Below are 15,580 nucleotides of genomic sequence, written 5' to 3' on the forward strand. Positions count from 1 at the left end.
ATTTTAGAATTAAAAAGGTGCAGAGGGTTGAGCTGAAACAGAGAAGAGGATATGGACAAGAAATGATTATTTGTGTGAGGGAGGAGATGGTTTTGTGTGGGAGAATGGTAAGGAGTAGAGAGTGGAAGCTGATTGGAGGTATAGGAGCTGGCACGGTATAAAGTTGTTAGCAATAGTAGGAGGAAGATGGGGGTTCAGAGGGTTAGGAACAGTAAGGAAAGTATGGTTAGAAAAAGGTAGTTTAATATGGGAGGATTTGTAGTTGGAGAGAAAAGTTGTGGGGTGAGAGGGGGGTAGTGGAAGAGTGATGTATTTAATTATTGATATATTTAATTACTGTGGGTGAAAGGAGGAGGGGGTAAAGAGGGGAAAACTTTGACTGGATGGCTGTCTTGAGTGGGTGGGGAGTGGTTGAAATAAAAGTAGGAGTACTGGGGCAGGTCGAAATTGGGGGCAGGGTAGGGGAGCGGAGTGAGCTTGCAGGGCAAATGGAGTGTGTAGAGCCAAGGAGAAGGAAGAAAGCCAGCGAAAAATTATCAGTGAAGCTGAGAACTAGCTCAGAGGTAAGGAGGCACTGGCATAAGGCACTGCTTGTGGGAAATTAGAAGGCTGCAGAGGGCTGACAGGGGATAGGAGCTGAAAACAGGGCAGCAACAGTTTAGTAGACTATAGTAAGTATTAATATGGCTAAAACAGGTCAGTGGTAAATTAATAGAACAGTTACAGTACTTTTGGCTTGTATTAAATGATAGGTAGTGGTTGAACAATGCCACCTGGTAGCCTAACTGAGTAGGTACGATGGTAAGCTACTAGCACTCAGAGAAGGGAGAAAGAGCCTAGGAGAGTAAAGGAAGATAAAATCCATGGTAGGCTGCTAGCAAATGCATGCAGGGTTAATATACAACAGTGGTAGGTATAGGATATATTTTTATTTTACAGTAGGGTGCATACACATTTAAAGTTAGTTTCTGGGGAGGCAGAGTGGTTACAGAAGCACTGCAGGATCCCCTTAGGATGACCTTTACAAAAATAGCAATAAGAATCCCAAACAAAAAGAATACCAGGTAGTACTTACATGCGAGCACACTACTGGGGATTCCTATGAAGCAAGGCAGAAAAATTAAGTCAAAAGATGGTGCCTTTCTACATCAGGATTTTTGATACCTCTGTGATTAAGCAGGAGTGGAAGGGAGATGTGCAGGTTCAAGGTGGGGGAGGGGGTAGACACAAAGTAATACAAGGTTGTGAGTCAAAAAAACTGGACTAGGCCAGCTGCTAAAAAGAAAACAGGAAAACAAGCTAAGTCAATTCCAGATGAGTGTAGTGCAGTATCTTCCTAATAACTACAAATCTTATGTTACTAATCTAGTACAGTGTGGTGAAAAGGACCACCACTTCTACAGGGAAAAATATTTGAAGTATGGGCTGCAGGTACATAGATAAACTTTTCCCAAGAGAAAGTAGTTTTAAGTAATTGATCTAGGAGTACAATAGGAAGAAAAAAATGTGTGGGGGAGGGACCAGTAGTGTGCACGCGTACAGTGAAAGGGGAAAGAGTCTTCAGTTTAGAAGACAGATTAAATACAACTCTAACATACACTAGTGTAACTGAAAGCACTTTAGCATTTCACTGACGCAGGATCTCACAGTGCATGGCAACAAGACATCCTTGGGTTTATTGGAGACTGCAAATGATGCAACCTCTGCGAGTACGGCAGCTGCAAAGTCCCAAAGGAAACAATGTACAAGTCAAAAAAGAGGACCAGCATACAAGGCAACTTATAAAATACTTTATTAAAAGTATTAGGTTCTTGTAAAACAGACTGGTTTCGGCACATACAAAATCAAAGCCTTCTTCAGTGTTTGAAAAACATACAGGAAAGAACCTATATATAAATAATTCATTGAGTCATGTGCTTAATTACAAATGCTCATTAAGATCTGGCTTAAAGAGCCCACGAAGTTTAATGATCCATTTTTTTCTCCATAGAGTTTAGTAAATCATGCCAACCTAATTTATTCTGTCTAGATCTCAAGATTTTATCAATGATGGTGAAGCTAAAACTTGCATTTGATGAATAAGAGAATGTTTATATAAAGCATTAGTTTCTTTCTTGTGCCTGATATCACTCTGGTGTTCGAATATTCAAAGTTTCAAGGGTCTAGATGTTTGACCAATATAAAATGCAGGACATGTACACTTAGCCAAATAAATTACCCAATCTGAAGAACAATTAGCAAAAAATGTTATATTAAATACTTCGGGGGTATTCTGGCTAGTGAAACTTGTGGTTTTGAGTAGTTTGGTGCAGTAAATACAATGTCCACAAGAAAAACAACCAAATAAGGGATCACCTGATAATGTGATTTGAATAAAGTTGGTAGTTTTCACTTCAGAATGTTTGAAGTGATTAAAAAAAGCAGATAGATTTTTACCTTTTCGGAAAGAAAATGAATATCTATCCCCAAGAATATCATGAAGTCTAGGTTCACATGTTAATATGTTTCAGTTGTGTTGAACAATATTAATTAATGTATTGGTGTTGCGACCATATGTGGTGATAATTCTGGGTGATACGGAATTAGATTTGTGCCTAGTTTTGTAAAGAAGCAAATCTGCATGTTCCATCTTGTCAACAGTGTGTTTGGCATGTAATAACTGGCCCATTTTGCAACCATGATCTTGAAATCTATGTAGCAGATCATCCCTGAAGTGTGTATAGGTGTGCTGATCAGAACAAATGCGTTTAATATGCATGAACTGTGATTTGGGAATGTTTTTGCAAATGTGGGGAGGATGAAAGCTGGTTGCATGGAGCAGTGAATTGTTTTCGGGGAATTTACGATGAATCTCTGTAGTCAGCATATGGTCAGTTGCACGGCAAACCAAAACATCTAAGAAAATAATTGTATCTTTGTCATAGCTGACAGAAAATTCGATTCCCCATTTTTCATTCAAATAAGAGGTAAATTCCAAAAGATATTCGCTGTCCGCTCTCCATACCAACCAGCAGTCATCCAAATATCTGCATCAAATGTCCATTTCTTCAATGTAAATATTATGAGAATTGTCATAAATGACCTGTTCTTCAAAATATGCCATGAACAAATCAGCGTATATGGGGGCAAAAGAAGGCCCCATAGCTGTCCCCTTGGTTTGCAAATAGCATTTACCTTTGTAAAAAAACACATTTTTGGTCAATACGTGTTCTGTCAGACACAATAAAAGAGTGTTGAAACCTGGCTTATATAATTCAGTCTTATTGAGCCAGTATTCCAACGCCTCCGAACCAGCCCAGTGTGGTATATTTGTATATAATGATTTTACATCTAATGTGCAAAGTAATTAGTCTGGCTCAAGCTGTGTGTCAGAAATGATCTGCAAAAATGTGGTCGTGTCTCTAATCCTTGAACGGACACATTGTAAAAGGGGCTTTAAGTGTTTTGTTAGAAACAAGGATAATGGTTCGGTCAATGAATTTCTACCTGAGACAATAGGTCTACCTGGTGGATTCTGAAGGTCCTTGTGTATTTTGGGTAGAAAATATATGTACTATGGACAGGGATTAGAAATGGTGAGTTGAAACTGTGTATTTTGGGTAATAATCCCTTCTTCAACAGCTGAAATATGAAACGAGTCAATCTGTTGTTTAAATACTGATGTTGGGTCAATAGTTAGTTCAGAATAATATCGTGCATTGGATAACTGGTTTAGTGCTTCATGATCATATTGGGATGAGTCTTGAACCACTATTGAACCACCTTTGTCGGCACCAATAATGAGCAAATTATGGTTATTAGCGAATTTGGTAATGTTCTCCATACAACTTTTGGATACATTATTAGGTAAAGGTGGGGCTGACCTAAACTGGAAATGAAGATCTTTGATCATGGCTTGTTGAAACATGGAAACATGATGATTCATGGGTGGCATAAAGGAAGATCTGTGATATTTGAATTCATCAGAGATCTTTGATTATGCTTGTTCCTGAAAGAATAATTTGAGGTTAAGAATCCTGCAAAAAGAAACAATATCTTGAACAAAACTTTCTTCTGAAACAAAAAAAAACAGGAATAAAAGATAATCCTTTATTAAGAATTTCAATTTCAGAGGAGGAAAGGACATGTGATGAGATGTTGGTAATGTTTACATTGGTTACTTTGTCACAAACATCTCTAATAAAGTTTCCATGTTGTCCACATCTTTTATGTTTTCTGCCCCCCCATCCTCCTATGTGTAAACCCTGAAAGGTGGTGGAATTCCTTCTTTTTAATGCTGGTGAGCCTGTGGCACCCCCTGAATCAGTGTCTAAACCCGAAGATGAATAATCATCAGCTGACTTGTCAGTGGTGTGGGGTGAAGCTTTTTTTGAGAATGGATTTGGACCGTTTCCTTTTGGGATTGGTCCGGTTTAGAGAAGTAAATCGTACATGTTTACTTTTTTTTCAAAGTTAAAAGGATCACCTTTGGTGTAATCATCTAAATCCCTTTGGAACTTTTTCCTTTTCCTTTCTTTTAACTGAGATTGCAATGTCATAAGTTCCTTACGTAGATTCTTAATACTGTTTGTGTATATGGTCTGACCCTCAAATTGTTTGGCCTTGTCACTAAGAGAGGAAATGGATGTGATTTCCTGTTCAATGATTCTATTATGGTAGTTGGCCAATATTTCAACAAATTTAAGGGATGTCTCTTGTTGAACTTCACTCCATTGTTTCAACAGGAGATCATCAGGAGTGTTAACCAATGCATGTCAGGAGATAATAAGTCCCGTAAAAGTGAGCACAGCCTCTCATTTTACATGTGTTACAAAACAGACTAATAAAGTCTGGTGACAGCCTTTTAAAACCAGGTATTTTCAGTAATCAAAGTGTAAACCACTCTGTTAGATGGACATAATGAATCTCTGCTGAAAGTGTTTTCTTAAATATAATTCTATAGTTGTAGCTCATAGTGTGTTATCATGTTTTGTTTTTTAGAAGTTAAAAATCAAAATCAAACCTTTGGGATTGGCTCCTTGTTTTTCCATCTCCCAGATTTTTCTACAATCAGCTCCCATGGACCCTCCTATCATTGTCTGTAACTGACCTGTTGAATGCAATGTATTAGAACAAGTACACTTGTCCATCTACCTGCTTAACTGAATAAACTATTGAAAACTTCAACAGGGTGTCTTTATTCCTCCCACAGGGAGGGTATCAGAGAGAAAGTGTCCTAGATCTGGTAGCTAAAGTGATTTTACCTGGACTAATCCTTTATAATCTGTTTCTTGTTAGTCCTGTCAACCTCTGGTCGCAGGTGGGATACTAGACTTCACTTGAGCCCTCTGCATTACCTGTTTGTAAATATGTATAAAACACCAAATTTATTGAGCTTTAAAACTCAGAAGAGTTACCAGATTATTCCATACATGCTAGCTGTCTATTACAGTGCCATTTTTGTTCTTATTCTCATAGCTGGTCTTCACTTTTTTTTAAAAACAATTTTACTTACAGTTTGTTGCTGCTCTTCTTTTTTGCCAGCTGTCACTGCTGCATATGTTTTAGATACTACATTATATTCCTCCCTTCTATCTCTTGTAAACATATCTGTCAACCTCTCAGTGCAAGAAATCTGGAGAAAGCCAGAAAGAATTGGGGGACAAAGGCCCAAAAATAGGGACAAAATTTAAATATTGCTCCTATAAACTTACAAAGTTGCTAGAATAACAGGTTTAGCATTATTATGTATTTTCTGAAGGATATAAAAGTGTGAAACTCAAATGTCTGTCATTATTTAGTGTTTTCAGTCTTCAATGATTTGACAAAAAAAACCTACAAATTTTATGAGGAACAGCCCAAAAATATGAGGCAAAACTCTGGACATTCTGTGAAAATCTGTACAGTTGAGAGGTGTGCTTGTAAAGAATATCTCTGCCTAAACAGTAATGCCTTAATTTTTCTTGATTTATTTTATGTATGTCTTTTTCCAGCTTTGTTGCTGATTTCCTCTTTTATGTTCTGTCACTCTTGCATTCTCTACTGCCATATTACCTGGTTCCTTTTCTATATTACCATCCTCAGCACTTCTTAAAAAAGTTATATGCCATCTCTCCCCATGAAACAGCAGAAGTGTCATCTGGATCATCCTTGTAAGATTATGCTCAACAATATACTAAGGTTGAATGTAACTTTGCTACAAATATGCAACATAAATAAGGAATAAGATAAAGCGTGCTTAAATGCAGAAACAGAGTTTAGTAATATGTGATTAGCATCCATACTAAATGACTGTGGCTTAAAAAAATAAGGAACTTGCTTATGAGTGTATTACACACACATCAAGAAAGCTGACTTCTTACAGACATGACAAGAATGTAATTTGCTTTCTTTAAAGAACTGACAACAGGATATGTTTTTTCTAAGAAAGTTTAAGAATATGTTTTTCTAATCCACAAGGCGTTTCTTTGAAGACAGTTTACTTATCAGCATTTGCACAAGAACAGATGTGCCAGCATTTGCGTCATCAAGGCAGTATCTTTCCAAAACCAAGAGGGTGTGTGGTTAACTAAAAATATATATAAAGTCTGTATTAAATCCAGTTATGTTAGAGGTATGGTAGGGACACATTTTGTCCTGAGGTAAATGTTATATCTCTCACATCATCTGTACTATACAAGAAGTAAAGTAGAACATTTTCTGAAGCTGTAACAGACGTACATGTGTTTTATTATAAAAGTTATTGGTTACTGCTTTTAAAGACAGATGCTGCAAAGTATATTCTCTCATCAATGTATATTCTGCAAGTTTCTGAATGCAACAGACTGTGAATGCAACTATAACCAGACTTTGATTTCAGCAGAATCCAGCCAGCAAGACTGAATGTCTTAAGAAGACTTCAAATCCATCACAGTAAGCATCAGAGTAACTGTACAGTGTTATGGAACAATTAAAATTAATTTTTCAATCCTGCTCAATTATTTTTAACAGAACATCATCTTCAAGCCCTCCTGATGCCGGTTCTGTTATATGCACCACAGACTCACTTACTACCTTCTCCATGGAGACAGCTAAATGCTGCTTATTTATAACAGCTACTACACAGGAATCTTTGTTTACATTCTGAAGGTCCATATTGAATACATTTTTCTCCAAATTCTTACTTTCAACCTCCATATTCTCCTTAGCTTTTCTCTCCTCCTGCATGCTGCTACTTCTCTTAGGCCTCTTCCTTGCTGCTGTAGAAGTAGCTTGAAAGAGTAGGTGAAGTTTCCTGATACCTTGATGAGCTCCCCCCTCCTCAAAAAGAAGCTACTAGGCTAACCCAGTTGACAAAGGATAACTAGGTAAAATAAAATGTAAGTATCAGTCAAGTTCAATTTGTAGCAGTACATATTTTTCTTTTAACTCTTCAACTTTGGTTTCAGGGATTTTTTTGGAGGGGGTGCCAGTGTGGGGATTGACAAGAGCACCAGTTTACCTTGTACTGCTCTTCATTGCCTATACTCTGTACTAAGGCCATCATAATAGCACATCCAAAGTATGGCATCATTATTTGGGCAGTTATTTATGGGTAGCGAAATGCACATGGTACAACATACAAATTAAATTAGTAATTAGCAGTGACAAAGGAGGGATATTTAAATGTTTACACTTGATAATGCCACATACGTATGCTCACCTACAGGAAAAAAATTGCTACAGATAGAACGTCAATAAGGAACACCAACAACTGAACACCAAAATCTGTCGATGAGTGACTAGTATTCTAAAAAGATTTAAATAGATCATGATAAAAATAGATAGATACATGTATTATGGAATTGCTGCAATGCCATGCTACTTTCAATGATTTGCTTGAGTTTCACACTGCAAGCCAAGTACTCTGAAGATAAGACATGCTGTGCAGTCCTGTGTGTTTTATACAACATTTGAAATATAAGTTGAATCAAATTCTGCTCACCATTCACAACATGACAGTGAATTATATTTGTTTACTGGAGAAGAGAACTGATATCTGTGGACCTTTTTCAGACTACGCCCAAGAGTACTGTTTTGTTAAGTGACTTGCTCAGAGTCACACAGCTAGGTCTGAATTACAGTGATATAGAGACAGGCATCACACTGGCAAATACTACCCAGTCACATACATGTCCACTCATTGTGTTCAACTATATCCACCATTAACAGTGGGAAGATGGCAGCGCTGAGATTTTTACAGAAAGCACCTATGTTTGTCAAAGACAGACACACATTTTATGTGGTGTTAACTCCCATTTATGAAGATTGTAGAGGAGCAGCAACCCTTGCAAAAAGTCTGTCTGATGTGGATATATGGGATCTGAAACTGGCTGAAAATGATATCCCAAGAAATGGGGAGCAATGTAGACATAAGCAGTCATATCTGTCTCAAAGACAATCTGGTTAGCTGCAAAGGCTCACAAAAGGAGGAGACAGCCTTCACAAGTCTTCTGTATTTTTAACACTGATAGATTATCTTTTACCCAGAAATGTGTCTAAATGGTGCTGACATCTGCATTACTGTTGTGATACTAGAGAACTGAGAATATAATCAAAAGATGTTCCAAGGAGAGCAAAACATCAGACAGTATCATTGTGAGTAATGTATTTGTATAAAGGTTCTGTGCATTATTAGATTAAAATGGGTCATAATAGATGTTTGTACTTTCTGATACTTATACACCAGCTACAGATCAGAATTGCCCTGCAATACTGCTAATTATATACTGTTATTGTACATCAGTAGTCCTTTTGCAATAGGTTGTGAACCAAAAGTCTGTACCCTTTGTCAATACACTGTATGATGACAGGCTCAACTGATACATGGATAGCCCATCCTGACTGCCCACAGTTGAGCTTCATCAGCTGTATGTGACACACAGTGAGCCTTTTTCTAATTGCCTATATCCACTGTATTTCAGTACTACTCATACATTGTGTGACACAAGGCACTGCTGACAGATATCCAGGGAACATCTTGTCACCTTAATGTCACTATAATTGCAAACTCCCTTTACTCTGCACTACATCAGCCTGAATGACAGATGTAATGTATACAGTGCATAAGTGCATTAGCTTTATCACTTTGTGTACACTGCCTGTACTTTGCACGACGACAGACTCGGTTAACACTGAAACTTTTAGGAGTCTGTCTGTACATTGCATTGTGTTAGCATTTCCAAGAAAATGTGTATTGTTATCTGCAAAGATAAACGTGCAATAGTTACATATGCAAACATTATGTATTGTGCTGTGTGCCACTTTGTGGACTGGAATATATTACTTTGCATCAGGTTTATGTACTGTTGATTATATATACACCTGTTTACCTAAAAATATTCTATGTGTACCCCAGTATCTCAGATATGTTCATTCTTTCTGAGGGTTTCTGAACAAAATGTGTTGTAAGTGCAGTGTCATGGAGGAAACCAGCATTTAGCTGAGGCTTACAATGATGCTGTATAAGTGTAATGTCTGGGTCACACTTTATACTCTATGTAAGGTAGAATATGCGCTATGTATGGTAGAATAGTAGAATACATTGATTGCACTGTGTTTTGTGTACATTGCCATACACATGTAAATGTTATTCATGTGACAGCCTATATATATATATATATATATATATATATATATATATATATATATATATATATATATCTATATATATATACACACACGCACACACACCCACATAGACACGCGCGCGCGCACACACACACACACACACACACACACACACACACACACACACACACACACACACACACACACACACACACACTTGAAACAGATACACAGCATTCTTCATACATGTAGCACAATCCCAACCAAAGCCCTATATGCATTGCTAGTCTAATTGCTTCTTTAGTTACTCTTGCTGTGTTTCAGACTGTGTCAATAATAAGAAAGCCAAAACACTCTATGAGGTGAGGGGGAAATGGTTGCAGTGATGTGGGAGGAGGTACAAAGTATAGGCCCCTTTAATACCATCTTGGCCGCATTGGTGGGATTGTGGCTGCCAATATGGATGTGAAAAACAACTACAGAGAGTCGGGGAGGTGACAGAAATGTGACACTGCAGTGCTGTGTAGGAACTTCAGCTCCCATTTGTGGGTGGTGGTCATCATTTCTATGGGGAATACAAGGCCTTGGCTCAAAGTAGAAAGACCTGCTCAGTACCATATGTGCAACCCTCTATATTCATAAAGCCAAAACCATCAGTTTGACATAAACATAACATTCTTATGTCTCCATAGTTAATGTACTATAGGCCACCCTTATACATCATCTCTGGGCAACATGATGGCTAACTGATAAGTTGTTCATCATATTGATCACTACTGCAGTACAACATGGATTATATCCTGCCAAGGATGTCACAGTTGGCTAGCTTCCAAAACATTAGGGCACCTTTTGTGCACTCAAACTGTCAGTCAGCTAGAGCTGAGCTGGCTAAAAAGACAGATTTGGGTGCCAAGCCCTTCAGAGCTTCCCTGCCATTGAAGAGAACATGCTTCTATGGGCTTTCTTGGATAGATAGTCAGCTTCTGCTGTTCCTTTGCTTGGCAGATAAATAACCTTTGGGGAGAAACCTTCCATGTTGAAATATTGTTTTAATGTACTTTCCAGTTTAGGAAAGCTACTTTAAAGCTAGGAGATTGTTTAACGTATGTTGCGAGACTTAACTGTACTTTTAAAAAGTAGCACACTTTTTTTCATTTTAAAAGTTGATTAAAGTAACTGAAAAAACATTTTCTCTGTGGAGAAACTGTGCTTATTTTACTTTTTTGGAGAAGGAAAAGTATTGTAAAAGTGCTTTTTACTGTGTTTTTGTGTGAAAAAAGTGACTTTTAAAGACTACATTTTTACTGGCTTTTGCTGCTTGCTTTCCATGTGAAAGAGGCACCATGTTTGGCTTAAGCATGGAACTATCTACCAGTCACACAACTGGTCTTTCTTCCAGCCACAAAAAGAAATAGTTAAGCAAACATCCATTGCCACCATAGCAGCCTAACAATTTGCCTCAGCCATAGGTGGGTGACTCTGCTGTGGCCATTTGTTGCAAATCAGACCACTCATCTTTTAACCTGGATCCCTCTGGTATTGCACCTACAGCCATTATGGACTGGGGGTTGTTCACATCCTCTGCGGCAGTTAGGGTCCCCTCAGGGGGTAAAGGAGAGCCACTCTTGTAGGTCCTGGGAGAGGGAACAGGCAAGGCTTCCCTGTTTAGTCAGAATGCTATGCCCATGCCTATGGCAGCTGCTGCTGCCATTAATAACTTTATTGGCCCAATTTTCCTGTCAAAAAGCGGCAAAAAACTAAACATGTATCTGCTCCTCAAATTTCCTTAGACAGGAGTAGTTTACTGTGTCTGGCTCAGCATTTAATTCAGGCTATTAATCTTTTTTATAAGATGGTTTCTGGTAAAAGAAAGGATACCGCTTTTCCTGAAGAGTTTCAAGATTTTGAATCCAGACAGGAAGATGAAGGGAGAGATACTAGTTCTTCTCCTCAGTTTTCTGATTAATTATCTTTGGATAGCTCCGTTTCTGATTTTTCCTGTAGGGTGTTCTCTTTCTGTGATACTATTTTCAGAATGCGCCAGTGTTTTCAGTGGGAGAGTTTCTCAGTCCTTCAGAAAATACTATGAGTATTTAAGGAAGGATTTTCCAGAACCTTTACCCACTCTCCCAGTTCTGTCAACTCTGGAGGATATGTTTGTATCACTTTCTGCAATTTTCCTAACAGTCAGAATGCTGCCTCTAAAAAGGCAGGCAGAATCTATAAAGTTCCACAGTCTTTTAAGTTTGTATGCACTTCTCCCTAACCTAACCTAACAGGTATATCTTTTAGATAATTCTACTGCTTTTAAACATTTGTTTAATTTCAATTCTACTCTCACTGACAAGGATGTGAAGATTGTTGACAGGTGTGTGAAAAAGGGTATGCTTATGCAGCTTTGATTTTCAGAATGTTGAATTGTCTGGCTTATATGTTAAAGTTTATTCTGTGAAAATGTGAGGAATATTTTATCTGCCGTTTCTGCTTGTGAGGAAAATCTGCCCTTATTAGTTTAGTTTCTTCCATTGCTCAAGTAACAACTCATTGTTTACAATGTATTTAACTCATTTGATAATTCCTTCAGGGCTATGGCTGCTAGTGCTGCTTTGAGGAGGTTTACCTGGGTGCATTCTCAGAACCTCCCTAATTAAGTGAAAAATGAGATTTCAAATTCTCATTTGGATAGGGATTTAGTTGCTGGTTCCTCTGCTGCAGAGGTTTTTTTTTTAACAAAAAACATCTTTATTAAATTATCACTTATGACATAGGCAATCATACATTTATATAAATGAAAACAAACCATATTGACATAATCTTAGTTGCAAATATTTTACGTCACAAACAATAGTAACATAATTTTAGTTGCAAACATTATACATCATTTATAATCTACCCAATCATTGTCAGTCAAACATTACATAGCTCATTCAAATCCTACCTTCTTTTAAACCTCTTTCCTCCCCTGTATGTATTGTTCTCAAAATTCCCATTTATTCTTATGTAATTTGCTCCTACCCTTTTCTAAATATCCCAATTCCAGTTGTTTTATCACTGTTACTATAGTCACTACTTTTAGTACAGTTGCTTTTCATTTTCTAGTAATTGCTTTTTTAGCCGCCACCATAATTAGACTCAGCAAGGCTTTACTATGCCTAGATATTATTATGCCTAGATAATTCCTATTGTGTATCATAGTTCAGAAACATAATTTCCCTAGTTATACCAATTTGCTCACCCAGTATCTCTGATAGTGTAGTTGGCAGAGAGTTTTTATAGTCTGCCAACTCAATACACTCCCAGAAAATATGTTCCCATTTACCTGTTCATTCCTCATCACACCTCCAACATTTGCTGTCTACCTGAGGAAAACTTCTCTGGAGTCTACTTGGGGTATAAAAATATCTGTGTAAACATTTCCAAGCAAAAATCCTAAATCTTCCAGATTTTGTTGCATATTTAGTAGACAGCCATTTATCCCCCTTTGTTTCTTTGTGAATTGCTTATCCAATTTCTATTCCCAACCTTTCTAATGTCCTCCGACTGATTCTTATAGTTATCATGCAATACTTTATATGCTCTACTAATTATTCCTTTTTAACAGCAGCTTCTGTTCCAGATTCTACTAAAAACTCTACCAGTGCTGGTCTTTCATTTAAGCCCACCCCCCACCTTACTTTTTTCTCTTTGCCTAAAATCTGATACCAATCCTTGATAGGAAAGGTAATCCATAACCTGCAGCCAAATAAATTATTGGCATCTTCCCATTCTATTACCTTTCCCTCTCTAGTCCTCCCAGTATCTTAGTTCCTTTTCCAGTTTTCTCCAATAAATTCCAGCCCCATCTTGCCTATTGTCTGTATCCCTAATTGCGGTCATCCCTATTGGCAGAATTTCCTTTCTCCATTCTTGTGTTGGCATATTTCTTAGAATACTTTCTGCTACTTTATGAATATAATATTCTGTATGATTATTGTTATTCTCCTTAAAAGTCTGCATCCAAAATCACAGTCTTTTCTTGTTTGTTGAGCTTCCCCTTGTTTCATCATCATCCCCATCCACTTTGAATTATATGTTTTCCTCTCATGCTATGTATAGCAACCTTAACTGTGTAGCTCTGAAATACCCCTTCAAATCAGGTAATCCCAGCCCTCCCTGTTCTAGTGGAAGAATCAGCTTATCCCACTTGACTCTTGCAATCTTCCTTTGCCAAATAAAATCCTTCAGCTCTTTAATAATTGCTATCTACAACTTCTCTTCTGGTTGATAAAAATATGCCTGACCTGTGTATAAGATTAAAGGGAGTAAACACATTTTAACTGCTTGTATCTATAACAGAGTTTCAAATTTCTCAGTTTTTGTATTATCTTTTATTGTGTCTTCCACCATATCCTTAGCAGCCAAAATCGTTTTTAATCCATACTGCTAAATACTTCATTTTATCATGTCCCCATAAATATGGATATTGCTGAACCAGTGCATGTGTGATTACAAAAGTACCCCAGTTGGCTTTGTTTTAGCTACATTAATTTTGTATCCCCCAAAACTGAAACTGTCTCAAAATGTTCCACAATACTGTAATGTCTTTCTGGTTTAATTATAGGTTCATAGGTTCATAGGTAGGTACTAGGCTATTGGCCCAAGGGCCTACGTAAGCCTAGCCAACAAGGTTCCCTGGCTTACGCCACCCAAGAAAGTTATTTTCCTGTGCCACTGTTGAGAAGAGACACAGAAGTGATCCCCGAGGTGTATTTCCTATTTCCCATCCACTCATCAAGATTTTTCTTGAAGAGTGGTAATGAAGAACTTTGCTTGACATAGATGGGTAGCCTGTTCCAGAGTATGGGAAGTCTCTGGGACAGGAATCTAACCCTCCAGCATGTCCTGTTTATTGTGGTGATAAGGTTTAGGTCCCAAGAGCATGTAGCTCAGAGGGATTGGGATTTATTTAGGTGTAGCATGTCCAACAGCTCTGGGTTTGACATAGATTTATATATTAGGCAGAGATCACCTCGGAATAGGCGATATGCTATGGAGTAAAGCTGGAGTTTTTTGAGATGATCAGTGTAGGGCATTTGTTTGAGGTCCATAATCCTCTTTGTGAGGTACTTCTGTGGCCTTTCCAGCAGCTGCAGATGTCTTGTGAGGTACATTCTAAAAGGGGCATTGTACTCTATAATAGGTCTAATGAGTGTCGAGTAGAGGGGAACAGTGACCTCTTTTTCCTGGATGAGAACCCTTTTATGATGAGGTGTGCCACATAGAACGACTTCCTGACTACTGTGGTGATGTGACTATCAAAGGAGAGACTACTGTCCACCTGGGTCCCAAGGTCTCTTATCACACATTTGGTGTTAATTAGATTGCTGCCTATGTGATAGTTCATGGGTACAGAGTTTTTACCAAAGGGGATGACACTGCACTTTTTGGCATTGAGCTTGAGGCCGTGGCTCTGTCACCAGGCATAAGTCTCAGCAAGGCCCTTCTGTAGGATGTCCACATCATTTGGGGACTTGACTATAGCTCCTAGTTTGCAGTCATCTGTGAACTTCATTAGCCAGAGGCCTTCTGTATTAGCCTGTACTTCAGAGAAGTAGATACCAAAAAGGATTGGTCCCAGGACAGAACCCTGTGGTACTCCACTTGTCACTGCTTTGAGGCCAGATTTGGATTCTGCAACTTTTACAGTGTGGGTTCTTTCAGTGAGCCAGTTGGCAACCCATCTTGTGACATAGGGATTTATATCTAGTTTAGTGAGTTTAGCTATAATTCCAAAATGGGGGATGGTGTTGAAAGCCTTGGCGAGGTCAAGATAGGCTGTGTGAACCACCTTACCCTCATCTACAGCTTTGGTGACTGCCTCAAAGAAGTCGATCAGGTTCAGGAGGCATGATCTGCCTTTCACAAACCTGAACTGGGTGGGATCCAGAGTTTGGAGGTTACCAATGTCTTTGTTTATGTGTTCCATGATGATATGTTCCATGGCCTTGCAGACCAGGTTCATCAGGCTAATAGG

This window comes from Protopterus annectens, chromosome 1.part1, assembly GCF_019279795.1.
Source record: "Protopterus annectens isolate FY-2018-M chromosome 1.part1, PAN1.0, whole genome shotgun sequence".
NCBI lineage: Eukaryota > Metazoa > Chordata > Ceratodontiformes > Protopteridae > Protopterus > Protopterus annectens.